The sequence below is a fragment of the Macaca fascicularis genome, chromosome 3 (assembly GCF_037993035.2).
Source record: "Macaca fascicularis isolate 582-1 chromosome 3, T2T-MFA8v1.1".
Lineage (NCBI taxonomy): Eukaryota > Metazoa > Chordata > Mammalia > Primates > Cercopithecidae > Macaca > Macaca fascicularis.
In genome coordinates, this window is record NC_088377.1 from 160,914,322 (window position 1) to 160,932,271 (window position 17,950).

Consider the following 17,950-nt stretch of genomic DNA (forward strand, 5'->3'; position numbering starts at 1 on the left):
TTATAGTAGAGGTTATGTATAAATATATATATATATATTCATATAACCTATACTCATATATATTTGTAAGTATATATTTTATATATAACCTATATAAATATATCTTTATATATATATCTCTCCCAACCTCTCTCTCTTTATATATACATGATATACATGCATACACACACATCTGTAGGTATATATATGTGTGTGTGTGTGCATATGTGTGTGTATATATATATACACACAAAATAAACACTCTGTATATATGTATACAGAGAGGTTGGAAGACATATATATATATTATATAAAGGAGTAGAAAAGTGCAAGCATGCAGAGCTAAAAGGATGAAAAATATAGAAAAATAGAAAAATTACAGAAAATGTGAGATTTATGAGATTGATTCAATTCTAGAAGTATATCAGAAAAAAGAGCAAACATATAATATTTAGAAAAATGTAGAGTCACTTGTGTTGCTTTAACTATTCATTTTTGCTCAGTGCCTATACCCACCTGTCCTTTGAGACCTAGCACAATGTTTCTGAATACTTTAACAAGTGCTTTGCCATAGACCAGAGAAAAACAAACCACATAAGAAGGGGGGTGGAAGTATACGAGTTTTTGCCTCAAATGGTCAGTTTTCTGCAATGACACTCCTTTGAGGCTCTACATTTAGACATTACATAGAGAAATTAGTCCACTATTTATGATCATTATTTTAGTCATTATTACTTTCTAAATAATTTTAATCCCAAATATGCTTTTAGATCTGTCACAGAAGTGAGTACAAGCCTTTAATAAATTAATATCATTTGAATTCTACAGTTTTGAAAGAGCTAATTAATTTTACAAGAAAATTACAGGGATTCTGTGAATTGTTTTCCTGAGTAGAGTAATAGACCAAATCTGTTAAAATTTTTAAAGGACCAATTTTTGGTAAGAGAAAAACAATACAAATGTAATTTTTAAAAAGAAATGTTACCCTCACTATTGTTGGACTTGTATCTCAGCAAAATATGCTGAGATTTTGATTTGTCTTCACATTTGCTAGGTAATTATACGGTTGCTTTTAGGAATAATAAATTCATAAACTTTGAGGTGTTATATAATTTCTCTTTACGTAAAACAGTTTTCAGTACACTTAAATGAAGGGAAAAAGTAAAGGTTTTTGAAAAGAAATGTTTTATAGAGAAACATATCCCAGCAGTCAGAATTAACTTCAAAATCTGGGTTTTGAGTATCTACCTAAGTAGAGGCTGCTATGCAAACAATGATTAAAATAATCATTGACTCATTGTCTCATCATTAATATGAAGGAGAACTGTAAAGGAAGAATGTCAATAGTGCAACCTAAACTCCTAGAATGCTGCTACTTTGAGGTGCACCGATATCATTTTGATCCTCTGCAGACCCCCTTCTTTATGCATATGGAAATAACAGCCTTTAGCCAAATATTTAGCTTGTTCCAACAAAGTAGCAACAGAATTTAATCTCAAATCTACATCTCTATGTTTATTGATTTTCATTTCATCCCATTATACTTTCATGTCTTTCAGTAGCTTTATATCTTCTTGTTAGCCCAACATCTCAGGGACATTAAAATATTGTTATTTCATATCTTATAGTCATTATTTCATTTATTTTAAGAAAAACATGTTTAATTCTTACAGTTATGGAGGATGAGAAGTCTAAGATGAAGGTGCCAGCAGATTTGATGTCTAGGAAGGGTCTGTTTTCTAGTTCGTAGACGGTGCCCCCTCTCTGTGTCCTCTCATGGTGGAAAGGATGAGGGGGTCTCTCTTGAGCTTCCTAGGAGGGCACTATCCCAATAATTGCAGTTCTTCCTTCATTACCTAATCACCTTCCAAATTCCTCACTTCCTGATACCATCATGTTACAGGTAAGGATTTCGACTTATAAATTTTTAGGACATGCAAACATTCAGACCATAGCATGCATTATTAATTTAAAATTTTGTAGAAAACTGGGGAGAAAGGAGGAAATCTAATACACGTACAAAGATATAAGAAGTAAAGAATCATTTATTAATTTTATCCAGAATAGGATATCAGGTCTATCATCTCCAAAGACATTGTTTTTGGCTAAAATTAGAAGGTGCATTATGGCTGAATAACTATCAGACTCCTCTCACTCCTGAATTATCTAAACATCTTGCTTTTGTTCTAATTGTTGAAACAGAAAGTTGGCATTCAATAGAACACCCAAGAAAACTTCAGCCCAAAGTTGAGCTCTCCTGGAATTCTTGCAACTCTTATAAGTGAGAAAGTTAAAGTAATTATACTCCCACTCCACAAGAAATTTGGCTGTACTCTTAATATGGCAATATTTTTCTGCCCTAAATTGATCTTAATTGTGTTATTGTTGTTAAAATTTGTAAAAGTAGACCACGTTATGAACATCAAAACAGACCTCCTTTAAAGAAGACTAAAGAAAAGAACAAAAAGCATAAAGGTCATACTTTAAATTCTTTAATTCAGCTGATGGCTATTGTATCTGACAGCACTTATTTTCTACTGGTTGTTATGAAAATTACTGAAATAAGCAACTACTACATGTAAAATTAAATAAAATGTTTTATATAACTACTACATTCTCTCAAAAAGTTTTGCTGATGTTGAAAAAAATTATACAAGACTTTAAGGCAAAGTTTGCTATTCAGATTTGTTTTCTCCATTGTATAACAATTTGGAAATAAGTTATTCATTCTCTCTTTAAACTAAATTACAAAAAATTATAAATAATTACATACAGAGAAAATATAAAACAAAATAAACAGCAGTGGGTACACTAATATCACTTGAAATCTTTAACTCTGTATGATTATATAGCTAACAAAGTTATAGCAGGTTATAAAGTCAGTTTTCTTGTAAGGAATACATTATTACAGAAGTTTTTATGGAACAGCATTTGAATAAAAGAGGAATATTACTTCCATGGGGATTACTTTCTCTCTGTGCAAAACTATTTTGCCCATAATTTTCTTTGGTCCAGTTTTGTTGTTATTGTGGTAAAATACAAATAACGTAAAATTTACCATCTAAACCATTTTTAAGTATACAGTACAGTAGAGTAAAATACACTCATAATGTTGTGCAATAATCATCACCATCCATCTCCAGAATTCTATTCCTCTTGCAAATTTCCATATCCATTAACAATAGATCTACAGTTTATTTTTTCCTCAGCCACTGGCAACTACCATTCTACTTTCTGACTCCAAGATTTTGCATGCTCCAAGTACTTTGTATGATTGCAATCATATAATATTTGTCTTTTTTGTTTCTTACTTCATTTAGCATAGTATACTCAAGGTTTATTCATGTTGAAACAAATGTCAAAATTTCCTTTATTTTCCAAGTTGAATAATATTATTGGGTATAATAATGAATGGGTAAACAGAATGGAGTATATACATACAATTAATAATACTGTATACGCTCTTTGGGAGGCCGAGATGGGCGGATCACGAGGTCAGAAGAACGAGACCATCCTGGCTAACACGGTGAAACCTCGTCTCTACTAAAAAATACAAAAAACAAGCCGGGCGAGGTGGCGGGCGCCTGTAGTCCCAGCTACTCGGGAGGCTGAGGCAGGAGAATGGTGTAAACCCAGGAGGCGGAGCTTGCAGTGAGCTGAGATCGAGCCACTGCACTCCAGCCTGGGCAACAGAGCGAGACTCCGTCTCAAAAAAAAAAAAAAATAAATATAATAATAATAATAATAATACTGTATACAATGAATAATATTGTATGTATATGCCACATTCTGTTTACCCATTTATCAGTCAATGATTCTTGGATTGGCCTGCCCCAAATTTTAGCTATTGTGAATAATTCTGCAATAAACCCAGATGTACAAATATCTCCTTAAGAATCTGTTTTCAATACTTTGAGTGTATACACAGAAGTGAAATTGTCAGATCATATTTTAAATTTTTTGAGGAACCATTATACTGTTTTTCACAGTTGCTGTATGATTTTATATTACCACTAACTGGTCACAAGGATTTCAGTTACTACATAGCCACACCAATGCTCCAGTAACTTTTATTTTCTGGGAGATATATATTTTTTTTTTTTCTGGGATATATATACACACATACATATTTCTGGGATATATATATGTATGTATATATGTACATACATATGTATATATACACATACATATATATATTCCTAATGGGTGGCTTCTCTTTATAATTTCAATTGCATTTCCTTAATGATCCATGAATTTTAGCCTATTTTCATGTGTTTATTAGACATTATATATTTTTCATTAGAAAAATGACTTCATTAAATAGGGAATCCTTTCCCCATTTCTTTTTTCTCTCAGGTTTGTCAAAGATCAGATGGCTGTAGATGTGTGGTATTATTTCTGAGGACTCTGTTCTGTTCCATTGGTCTATATCTCTGTTTTGGTACCAGTACCATGCTGTTTTGGTTACTGTAGCCTTGTAGTATAGTTTGAAGTCAGGTAGCGTGATGCCTCCAGCTTTGTTCTTTTGACTTAGGATTGTCTTGCAGATGCAGGCTCTTTTTTGGTTCCATATGAACTTTAAAGCAGTTTTTTCCAATTCTGTGGAGAAACTCATTGGTAGCTTGATGGGGATGGCATTGAATCTATAAATTACCTTGGGCAGTATGGCCATTTTCACGATATTGATTCTTCCTATCCATGAGCATGGTATGTTCTTCCATTTGTTTGTGTCCTCTTTTATTTCACTGAGCAGTGGTTTGTAGTTCTCCTTGAAGAGGTCCTTTACATCCCTTGTAAGTTGGATTCCTAGGTATTTGATTCTCTTTGAAGCAATTGTGAATGGAAGTTCATTCCTGATTTGGCTCTCTGTTTGTCTGTTACTGGTGTATAAGAATGCTTGTGATTTTTACACATTGATTTTGTATCCTGAGACTTTGCTGAAGCTGCTTATCAGCTTAAGGAGATTTTGGGCTGAGACAATGGGGTTTTCTAAATATACAATCATGTCATCTGCAAACAGGGACAATTTGACTTCTTCTTTTCCTAACTGAATACCCTTTATTTCTTTCTCTTGCCTGACTGCCCTAGCCAGAACTTCCAACACTATGTTGAATAGGAGTGGTGAGAGAGGGCATCCCTGTCTTTTGCCAGTTTTCAAAGGGAATTTTACCAGTTTTTGCCCATTCAGTATGATATTGACTGTGGGTTTGTCATAAATAGCTCTTATTATTTTGAGATATGTTCCATCAATACCGAATTTATTGAGCGTTTTTAGCATGAAGGGCTCTTGAATTTTGTCGAAAGCCTTTTCTGCATCTATTGAGATAATCATGTGGTTCTTGTCTTTGGTTCTGTTTATATGCTGGATGGTGCTGGGAAAGTTGGCTAGCCATAAGTAGAAAGCTGAAACTGGATCCTTTCCTTACTCCTTATACGAAAATTAATTCAAGATGGATTAGAGACTTAAATGTTAGACCTAATACCATAAAAATCCTAGAAGAAAACCTAGGTAGTACCATTCAGGACATAGGCATGGGCAAAGACTTCATGTCTAAAACACCAAAAGCAACGGCAGCAAAAGCAAAAATTGACAAATGGGATCTAATTAAACTAAAGAGCTTCTGCACAGCAAAAGAAACTACCATCAGAGTGAACAGGCAACCTACAGAATGGGAGAAAATTTTTGCAATCTACTCATCTGACAAAGGGCTAATATCCAGAACCTACAAAGAACTCAAACAAATTTACAAGAAAAAAACAAACAACCCCATCAAAAAGTGGGCAAAGGTTATCAACAGACATTTCTGAAAAGAAGACATTCATACAGCCAACAGACACATGAAAAAATGCTCATCATCACTGGCCATCAGAGAAATGCAAATCAAAACCACAATGAGATACCATCTCACACCAGTTAGAATGGCGATCATTAAAAAGTCAGGAAACAACAGGTGCTGGAGAGGATGTGGAGAAATAGGAACACTTTTACACTGTTGGTGGGATTGTAAACTAGTTCAACCATTATGGAAAACAGTATGGCGATTCCTCAAGGATCTAGAACTAGATGTACCATATGACCCAGCCATCCCATACTGGGTATATACCCAAAGGATTATAAATCATGCTGCTATAAAGACATATGCACACGTATGTTTATTGCGGCACTATTCACAATAGCAAAGACTTGGAATCAACCCAAATGTCCATCAGTGACAGACTGGATTAAGAAAATGTGGCACATATACACCATGGAATACTATGCAGCCATCAAAAAGGATGAGTTTGTGTCCTTTGTAGGGACATGGATGCAGCTGGAAACCATCATTCTCAGCAAACTATCACAAGAACAGAAAACCAAACACCGCATGTTCTCACTCATAGGTGGGAACTGAACAATGAGATCACTTGGACTCAGGAAGGGGAACATCACACACCGGGGCCTATCATGGGGAGGGGGGAGGGGGGAGGGATTGCATTGAGAGTTATACCTGATGTAAATGACGAGTTGATGGGTGCTGACGAGTTGATGGATGCAGCACACCAACATGGCACAAGTATACATATTTAACAAACCTGCACGTTATGGACATGTACCCTAGAACTTAAAGTATAATAATAATAAAAAATAATAATAATAAATAAATATTCAAAAGGTTAAAAAAAAGAAAGAAAAATGACTTCAAGTCCCTTGCCTATTTTTTGAATTAGGTTTTTACATTTTTTTGTTGTTGTGATTAAGTAGATCTCCATATATTCTGGCTATTATTTCCTTATCAGATATATAATTGGCAAATGTTTTCTGCCATTCTGTGGGTTGCCTTTTTACTCTTTGGATGATGTCTTTTGATTTACATTTTTAAAGAAGTTTCATCAACTCCAATTTGTCAAGTTTTTTTCTTTTCTTTTAGTGCCTTTGGTGTCTTATCCAAAATTTTATTGCCAAATCCAATATCACGAAGCTTTTAGTGTAGGTTTTCCTACCAGATTTTAATAGTTTCAGGTCTTACATTTAAGTTTTCATTCAATTTATGTTAACTTACATATGTAGTGTTCAGTAAAGACCCAAATAGGCTTTTTTGTTTGTTGGTTGGTTTGTTTGTTTTGGCATATGGGTGTCTACTTTTCCCAGCAACATTTGTTGAATAGACCTGTTCTTTCTCCATCAAACCATCTTGAAACTCTTGTAAAAAATTACTTGACAATATATGAGAGGGTTTATTTATTGATTCTTCATTGTATTTTATTGTTCTGTGTGTCTTTATGCCAATACCACAACGCTTTGATTACTGTAGTTTGTAGTAAATTTTGAAATCAGAAAGTGTGAGTTTTCCAGGTTTGTTCTTTTTCAGGAATGTTTTCGTTTTTTGGAGTGTCTTGAGATTCCATTTGGATTTTAGTAAGGGTTTTTTATTGCTACAAAAAAAGTTATTGGTATTTTAATAGAGATTACATTAAATATATAGATTGGTTTGGGTAATATTGACAACTTAACAATACTAACTCTTCCAGTCCATGAAAATTAGATACGTTTTCATTTATTTATGTCCTCTTTATTTCAGCAGTGTTTCACAGTTTTTGATAGAAAAGCCTTTCACCTCCTTGGGTTAAGTTTATTCTTAAGTACATATTTTTTTTTCTTTTTTGATACAGAGTCTCGCTCTGTCACCCAGGCTGGAGTGCAATGGCGCGATCTCGGTTCACTGCAACCTCCGCCTATTGGGTTCAAGCCATTCTCTTGCCTCAGTCTCCCGAGTAGCTGGGATTACAGGAGCCTGCCACCAAGCCTGGCTAATTTTTGTATTTTTAGTAGAGACGGGGTTTAATTCTCAAGTGTTTTTTTATGCTATTGTCAATGGTATTTTTTTCTTAGTCTCCTCACAAGGTTTATTGTTTGTGCATAGAAGTGTAACTTGTATGTGTGTGTGTGTGTGTGTTGACTTTGTGTTCTACTACTTTGCTGAGTTTATGTATTATTTCTAACAGTGCATATGTATGTGTTTGTGTGTGTGTGTGTGTGTGTGTAACACTTAAGAGTTTTCTACATATTAGATAATATAACCTATGAACATAGATAATTTTACTTCATTCTTTCCAAATTGGATGACTTTATTTCTTTTACTTGTATAAATGCTCTGGCTAGAATTTCCAGTGTTGAATTGAATAGAAGTGGCAAAAATGAGCATATTTGCCTTATTACTAATCTTAGAAGAAAAACTTTCAATGTTTCATTACTTAGTAGAATGCTCATTGTGAGATTTTTGTATGTGACTTTTATTATATTGAGGTAGTTCTACTTCTGCTTTATTGAATGTTTGTCCCATGTGAGGGTGTATTTTGTCAAATACTTTCTTTGCAACAATTTAGAGTATAATGTGCATTTTCAAAATTCTGTTAATATGGTATATTACATTGATCAATTTTTGTGTATTGAACCCCTCTTGCATTCTGGAAATAAATCCCATATTGTCATGGTATATAATACTTTTAAATTGTGCTAAGTTCAGTTTATTAGTATTTTGTTGAGAAGTTTGCATAAATATTTACTTAAAAACTTTGATTTTTTTCCTTTAGTGTATTTGGTATCACAATAATGCTAGCCTCATAGAATAAATTAAGACGTGTTCCCCCCTCTTCATTGTTTTGGAAAATTTTGAGAAAATATCTCGTTCTTGTTTACGTATTTTGTAGACTTCACCAGTGATTACATCAGGTCCAGGACTTTTCTTTGTCAGAACATTTTAAATTGCTAATTCATTCTCCTACTTTTTATAGTTGTATTCCTTTTCTTTTTATTTCTTCATGATTTAGTCTTGATAAAATTTGTGTTCTGGGAATTTATTCACTTTGTGTAGGCTATCCAGTTTTTTAGCACACAATTGTTCATAGTACTCTCGTGATCCTCTTAGTTTTATGGAATAAGTAGTAGTCTCCCCTCTTTCATTTCTGATTTTAAGTCTGCTATTTTTTATTTTCTGTAACTTGATTCTTCTGTCTCTTTGTTTAGTCCATCTGGGTAATGATTTGCCAATTTTGTTGAACTTTTCGAAGTATTATCTCTGGGTTTCATTGATATTCTCTATTTTTTTCACTCTCTATTTAATTTGCCTCTACTCAATTCTTTATTCTTATCTTTACTTTCCTAATTGTGGATTTAATTTGTTTTCCTTTTACTATTTTCTTAAATTTTAAAGTTACATTGCTGATTTGTGATCTCTCTCTTTTTTTTACTGTAAGAATTAAAAGCTATACATTTCCCAGTTGGCACTGATTTTGTCATGTCCCAAAAGTTTTAGTAGGTTATGTTTTTAAGTTTAATTATCTCTGAAGTATTTTCTAATTTCCCTTGTGATTTTTCTTTAATATTTTGTTTGTATAATTTTTAAATAATTTCTAAATATTTATAAATTTTTCATTTTCCCTTATATTTTTTATTTCTAAGTATATTCTTCTGTTGTGGTTAGAGAAGATAATTTGTATGATTCTATATATATTTAAACCAATTGAGACTTAATTTGTGGCCTAAATTGTGGTCTGTCCTGGAAAATGTTCCTTGTACACTTGAGAAAATTGTGTATTATATTGTTGTTGGCTACAGGATTATTTAAGTGCTTGTTAGATCTATTTGGCTTATTATGCTGTTTAACTCTTCTATTTCCTTATGAATTTTCTGCCTGGTTATTCTATGCAATATTGAGGGTGGGATATTAAAGTCTTCTATTATTACTATAGAACTATCTATTTCTATCCTCAATTCAGTCAGTTATTGCTACATACATATTCATGGTCTGCTCTTAGGTGCATATAAGTTTATAATTGGCATTTTTATCTTCCTGTATTTAACCTTTTATCAAAACATAATATCTTTATTTGTCTCTTGTTAACTGTTTTGGTTTAAAGTATATTTTTTTCTCACATTAGTATAACCATCCTTGTTCTCTTTTGGTAACTATTTGCATGGAATATACTTCTTCCTCCTTTTATTTTCAATCAATTTGTGTCTTTAGATCTAAAATGAGTCTTTTTTATACAGCACAGAGTCAACACTTGTATTTTTACTCTGTTTTTTGATTGAAGAGTTTCATCCATTTATATTTAAAGTTATTACTAATAAGGAGGGAGTTTTATGTCTCATTTTACTATTTACTTTCTATATGCCTTATAGCTTTTTTGTCCCTCATTTCCTACATTAACATATTTATTTGTGCTTAGTTGATATTGAACATTGGAAGGTCATGTGCTTTGACCCTATCCCCACCAAAATCTCATCTTAAATTCCCACATGTTGTTGGAGGGAACAGCTGGGAGATAACTGAATCCTCGGGGCTGGTCTTTCCCATGCTGTTCGCATGATAGTGAATAAGTCTCATGAGAACTGATGATTTTATAAGGGGAAGTTTCCCTACACAAGTTCTCTCTTTGCCTGCCACCATCCATGTAAGACGTGACATACTCCTCCTTGCCTTCTGCCATGATTGTGAGGCCTCCCCAGCCCCGTGGAACTGTGAGTTCATTAAACCTCTTTTTCCTTATAAATTACTGTCTTGGGTATGTCTTTATCAGCAGGATGAGAACAGACTAATACAGTAAATTGGTACCAGTACTGTGGGGCACTGCTGAAAAGATACCTGAAAACATGGAAATGACTTTGGAACTGCGTAACAGACAGAGGCTGGAACAGTTCAGAGGGCTCAGAAGGAGACAGAAAAACATGGGAAAGTTTGGAACTCTCTAGAGACTTGTTGAATGGCTTTGACTAAAATGCTGATAATGATAGCAACAATGAAATCCAGGCTGAGGTGTTCTCAGATGAGACGAGAAACTTGTTGGGAACTGGAGCAAAGGTGGCTCTTGTTATGTTTTAGCAAAGAGACTGACAGCATTTCATCCCTGCTCTAGAGATTTGTGGAACTTTGAACTTGAGAGAGTTGATTTAGGGTATCTGGCAGAAGAAATTTCTAAATAGCAAAGCATTCAAGTGGTGACTTGGGTGCTGTTAAAGACATTCAGTTTTAAAAGGGAAGCAGAGCATAACATTTTTGAAAATTTCCAGCCTGACAATGTGATAGAAGAAAACTGATTTTCTGAGGAGAAATTCAAGCCGGCTGCAGAAATTTGCATAAGTAATGAGAAGCTGAATGTTAATCCCCAAGAAAATGGGGAAAATATCTCCAGGGCATGTCAGAGATTCTTGTAGCAGCCCCTCCCACCACAGACCCAGTGGGCTAGGAAAAACAAAATGGTTTTGTGGGCGGGTCACAGGGTCCCTCTTCTGTGTGCTGTATAGGGAATTGGTGCCCAGTGTCCTAGTCACTCCTGCCATGACTAAAAGGGGTCAAGAACAGCTCGGGTTGTGGCTTCAGAGCATGCAAGCCCCATGCCTTGGCAGCTTCCACATGATATTGAGCCTGTGGGTACACAAAAGTAAAGAATTGAGGTTTGGGAATCTTGGCCTAGATTTCGGAGGATATGTGGAAATGCCTGGATGTCCAGGCAGAAGTTTACTGCAGGGATGGGGCGCTCATGGATAACCTCTGCTAGAGCAGTGCAAAAATGAAAATGTGGGGTCAGAGCCCTCACAGAGAGTTCCTAGTGGGGCATCATCTAGTTGTGCTGTGAGAATAGGGCCACCGTCTGTCCTTCAGACCCCAGAATGGTAGATCAAGCAACAGCTTGCACCATTTTCCTAGAAAAGACAAGGACATTCAATGCCAGCCCATGAAAGCAGTCCATAGGGAGGCTGTACCCTGAAAAGCCACAAGTGCATAGCTGCCTAAGACCATATGGAACCCATCTCTTGCATCAGCATCACCCAAATAATATATGAGGTCAAAGGAGATGATTTTGGAGCTTTAATATTTGACTTCCCCAGTGGATTTTGGACTTGCATGGGGCCTGTAGCCCCTTTGTTTTGAACCACTTCTCCTATTTGGAATGGCTATATTTACTTAATGCTTTTACGTTTATTGTATCTAGGAAGTAGCTAACTTACTTTTGATTTTATAGGCACAAAGGCAGGAGGGACTTGCCTTGTCTCAGATGAGACTTTAGAGTGGACTTCTGAGACTTCTGAAATGAGTTAAAACTTTGGAGGAGTGTTGGGAAGGCATGATTGGTTTTTAAATGTGAGGACATGAGATTTGGGAGGGACCAGGGATGGAATGATGTAGTTTGGCTGTTTCTCAATCCAAATCGTATCATGAATTCCCATGTGTTGAGGGAGGAAGCTGGTGGGAGGTAATTGAATCATGGGGGCGGGTCTTTCCTATGCTATTCTCATGATGGTTAATAAGTCACAAAATCTGATTTATTTATTTATTTATTTATTTATTTTATTTATTTATTTATTTTTGAGACAGAGTCTCACTCTGTTGCTCAGGCTGGAATGCAGTGGTGTGATCTTGGCTCACCGCAACTTCTACCTCCTGGGTTCAAGCAATTCTCCTAACTCAGCCTCCCGAGTAGCTGGGCCTACAGGTGTGCACCATCAAGCCTGGCTAATTTTTTTATTTTTTGTCCAGATGGGTTTTTGCCATGTTGGCCAGGCTGGTCTCAAGTTCCTGACCTCAGGTGATCCAACAGCCTTGGCCTCCCAAAGTGCTGGGATTATAGGTGTAAACCACCACACCAGGCAAAGTGACATATTCTTGATGCTCCCTATATTACAGTCTTCTCAGAAATTTCATCATAATTTTCTTTAAATCTAACAAAGACATTTTTCTTCTTAGGTAGAAAAATGATATTTTTATAATCAGCAATATGTATAAATTTCTTTTTTTATATTTTTTGATTATATATTTCTCTCTCTCTGTGTGTGTGTGTGTGTGTGTGTGTGTGTGTGTGTGTGTATACATGTAGGAAGGTATTTGGTATGTGTTTTAATATGACATACCCAAGCTTCAGTTTCAACTTATATGAGTTTTATTATCTTCCTCTTTGCTGAATAGCTTCTCAACTTTCTAAACAAAAGCTCTGTCCAATGTCAGTTAAGTTGTTGGAAATAAGTTCTCTTGCACACAGTGAAAACAGCATCATTTCAGCATTCAGCCATATAGAAGAAAACCATTATTCCTAGTAACTGCACGTTTTTTAAATTCTTATTCTTCATAATGAGTTACCTGTACACAACTATCATTTCCAACTCATTGTCTCACGGAATTTGGCAGGTTTTCTTTCTAAAATGACTGGTTAAATAACTTGTAATGAACTTTAAATATTGCATACTCTTCTAGGAAAGAAATTTATGCATCTTTTACTACTCAAAATAAAATTCAAAGTCATTTAGCTTTCAGAGATATAGTGGCAATTGTAATTGAGAAACAGCTGTATTTCTATTAATTTATTCTAAAATATTTGCTAAATATCTAAAAAATGTTAGACTAAAAAATTCATACATTGGAAATTAATGCCAAAGTATCTTTGATATTAGCTATGACATGGAGATCACCCACCATTTATTTCTGCATGCTTGGTAAGTAGTGAATATTTAGCATCATAGACCCTACATGGTTTAAGCTATATTAGGTATGTGGTAGATATGAATAAGCCTGTGTTCCACAAATAATCACTTTTTCATGCCTTCATCCTCATAGTTACATTAACTGTGCCAGATATGAAGAGCTTCATACTTCTTAGTGACTTTTCAATACAGATTAAGTTAGAATTACAAATGTTTATCCCTACAAACAGTGCAGTTATAATCATAACACAATATCCAAAGTCCAGGAGATTTAAGCTAATGAAGAAGGATCTCAATGCTTTTTCATTAAAGGTAGGTATAAAAATACAAATTTTATGTTTGGATGAGATACATTCTCAAAACTGAGTGAAAACAGATTCTAGACTAGCACAAGAAATTTCTTTGGTATTTTTGCTATCACATATATAAATACTGTGTAAATTCAGTAGCATTCTGGAGATACCATTTCCAGATCTATGATGAACAAAATAGCATAATTAACATTTAGCGATATTTTCATATTTCGAAAATGGATACAGATCTTCATTTTAATGAGTAACAACTTTCCTCAGGAATTCATGGAAAAATCCTCCATGCTATGAACTAAAAAAAATCTCCTTATCTAAGTGGTGAGACATAATAAACAAATCAGAAGTTTTAGAAAGAATGGGAAAGAAAGAAAGAAAGAAAGAAAGAAAGAAAGAAAGAAAGAAAGAAAGAAAGAAAGAAAGAAAGAAAGAAAGAAAGAAAGAAAGAAAGAAAGAAAGAAAGAAAGAAAAGGAAGGATGGAAGGAAGGAAAGAAGGAAGGAAGGAAGGAAAAAAGAAAAGAAAAGAAAAAAGAAAAGAAAAGAAAGCAAGCCTCTAATGAGACTTTTTTTTTTTTTATTGCAATTGCCTGGATAACCTTTTTAGTTGCTATTGAGTAGTTTTCTGTAACAGACAAAAATTTCTAGCAAAATTGCTATGCCTTTAAGCTGTTGGGTATATGTCTTCTAAATTCTTATTTATCTCATGGGAAACAGTGTTGTGCCAGGGGCGCTTAAGACTGCTTTAGATTCTATGAGCTAGGAGGATTCACAGGACTCAGATACTGTTACACTTACGGTTACCATTTATGACACCACAAATATACAAATTAGAATAAACAAAGAGAAAAGGCATATGGAGAGAAGTTCAGGTCAAAGCAGCACACATTTCCAGGTATTCTCATTCAGTGGAGGCATACAAGGAAAGGCCTGATTCTCCCAGGAATTCTGTGTGAAAACATACACAAAGTGTTGCCAACCATGGAATTTCACTACGTCTTGATGTCCGGGCTTTTACTGTGAGTCATATAAACATGGAATGTCTGCATGACTGGCCTTACTCAGACTCCAGAACCCCTTTATCTGGGGGGGGGGGGGGGGAGGGAACAAAAAAAAACCTTTACCTTTATCTAGGGTAAAAACAGGCATTCGCCATAAATCACATTTATTAGCATAAACTGTCCTGTTATACTGGTCATTGTACATCTACAGCTTCAGGTTTACAAAGATATATTCACCTTTAATCATATATTTAGCATAAACTCTCTGGTCAAAATAGTACAGCATAGCCCAAGGATTCAGAAATATGAAAACACTCTTAACAGGTAGAATATTCTAAAGGCTCAGCCATCTAAGGATCAGTGAGAAATACAAGCTTTTCTTAGAAATTTGCAGGGTTGGAGAAACCCAGGTCTGCTGCTGCATTAACCCTTTCCTGTACAGCCCATCCTTCTGGTCTTGGCTGTTTTCCAGCAAAATACCCTTGGCTGTTTTCCAGGAAAATGATCATACTTTTCTGAGCATCTACATTTAGTAGAGCGTTTATATAACAGAGATAACAGTAAAAGCAGCCTGGTGAATTAACCCTTTCTTGCACAGGTAGTTAGAATTTTTTCTTGCCAGGAAAGCTTACCATTGTAACAGCTTTGCCTTTTAACACTGAAATTAGTGTACTATTGTGCATTGTACTATTGCTTGGGAAGTCACTGAAGCATAGCTGTATTTGTGAAAGCATCAGCTAAAATACCTGGAAGCAATACATGAACCAAAAGAAACATACTGAAATGTGTTGCTATGTGGCTACCCATGCAACACACAGAAAGAAATTTAAGAAGGTATTGCATATTAAAAGTGGCTGTCGTATAATAGAAAGCATGGACTTAGATGGAAGATCTTGTAATTTATAGTTGTGTGAGTAAGTAGAATCTGGTGTGGGACTTTTTAGCTTTTCAGTGAAATTTAGATTTAGAGTTTTCCATGACTATGAAAATAATCCTTTTATATGCTTTGTTAAAATTGGCAATACTATAGCAAAATATATTGTTCGTAAATGCTCTGTTCTTGGGTGACTAATAGGAACAAAATAAGCCTCATAAACCTGCCCAATTCTATTTCATATATTTTGTTTCTTCTCTGGGCAATAGATTTTTTGCACATACAATATAATCTATAAGCTCATGGATCAAATAAGCCATTTCAATCTGGGTCTATCCAAATATTAAGAAATTCTTATATTAAAGTTCCAGTTTTTGATTTGTACTGTACAAGATCATCCTGGGTCATGCTGAGAGTAAGCATGTGGAATGCATAAAGCTTATAGTAGCCTTTATTATCTGAAAAACAAAAAATAGCCCACTAACATTAATAGATAAAAGCATCCTAAAGTAACAAAAGTTGTATATATTCCCAAGATTATTTATCAGTCTTTACATATGATTAGGCTTCTATATATCCTGAAAAAAGTACAAATATAAACAGATATTCAAACAAGTAGTGTAAATTATAACTAAAATAAACTTTTAAATGCCATCACTTTTGCATTTTGCTTTTTAAAAAAAATTTAGATCTAATAAACAAAATAAAATGCGTAGATCTTAATCAATTCTATGAGGTTTGGAAACTGGAAGCACCTATTACTCACCTGTTTAAGACCTAATTATTATATTAATAACATAAATAAAATAATTCCATTCTACCTGAAACCCTTGGGATTCCTTCTACTATGCAACTTCATAAACTTGTTTTAACACATAACAATTTGGATAATTCCTCAAAATACTTTTTGAATTTATATATTAACAAAGTTTATTAGCAATTACCAACAGATAAATAAAGAGGTTTTTTATAAGATGAACAGGTAGTGATAAAGATGAATAGACTGATGCTCTAACAACCTAAGGATTTCAAGAAAACTGTATGCTTTATCTATATTTGTAATTCTATTCTCGACAAATAACCCATATAAAGATAAGATGATAGTGAAAATATGAAATGAAAAATAAGATAATTTAGGCTTAAAATGAAGTCATATCCATTTTCATGACATCTAAACTATCTTTTTGAATTGATCTTAATATTTTATTCTGTTTATTTGCACGTATCATTTATTTTGATCATTAAAGCATTATTAAATCCATACTTTATATCAGTGAATTTTATTTTCTTAAAGTAAGGCATTCGAAACAAAATTGTTAAAGAAAAACTACAATAAAAAAAGTGTATCCCACATAGTTGTCTCACATTAACATTTTCCCATATGTTTGTATCTTCGTTCTTTAATATAATCCAGAAAGTCTACATCTGGAAGGTGCTAATTCCCAGATCCACATTTCAAAGCAAGGCAAATTAAGGTGCTAATTGCAGAAACTTAATTTCAGGGAGTACAGTTATCACCACACATTTAGAAATACGAACATTACATAAAGAGGGAAATGTCACTAGATTTCATTTAGAAATAAAAGCATTCTAGAACGTTTTGGAGGTTTCTTTGCATTTTATAAATAATTCAATACAAATATTAGAGAATTCTAGTTTCTACTTTGAGATATGAAGACCTTGTAATTTGCTGTTTTTATTTTCATAACAAGAAAAAAGCTAAACACGCTGAAAATCAACAACTCATCTTAGATTCTTCTGAAAATTGAAGAGAATTAATAAACCACTGTCCTGAAAACTGAAGACAAAAGCAGATACAGAGAATCACAGCTTACTCGAAATAGAAACCCAGGAGCAGAAATCTACTCCTGGAGCCAGTACTAGTAGAAACACTTACATTCTCATACAATTTGAGTGCTTAGTGTGGTCTAGCTTGAGAGTTAAAAACACCAGGAGACTTAGTGTTAGAGGGAGCCCCAAATTTTCATAAATTTTACCTCCAGGAACTCCACCAGATTTTTGTGCTGAAGATTAGTGAAGAAATCCCATTATGCTTCCAATGGGGAAAGAGAAAGCATGGCAATTTTGAAATACACACCGAACTTTCTGTTCTCCAACTGTCCTCAAGGGAAAATACCCAAGCCTAACTATTGTGGGAAAAAGGAAGTACCTAAGTTGAGGCCGGTCTACCCTTCCCAGATCAACTTCCTGTATCAACTGAGTTTCAGACAAGGAGATCAAAGAAGCATTTATGAAGGTAACAGCTCAGACACACAGCCCCACTGAAATATCTGGACATAATAAAAGGATTATAGAGCATTTTCCTTTTCTTCA

General features: G+C 34.3%; 1 long non-coding RNA gene across 1 annotated transcript in view; it reads right to left on the minus strand.

Moving 5' to 3' along the window:
* LOC107129278 (uncharacterized) overlaps positions 1-17,735 on the minus strand; it is a 29,733-nt gene extending 11,998 nt beyond the window's left edge. Inside the window, exon 1 of the long non-coding RNA XR_001489667.4 lies at positions 17,614-17,735. This is a non-coding gene — a long non-coding RNA (uncharacterized lncRNA). The remainder of the gene's footprint in view (positions 1-17,613) is intronic.
* Between the last annotated feature and the right edge of the window lie 215 nt (positions 17,736-17,950).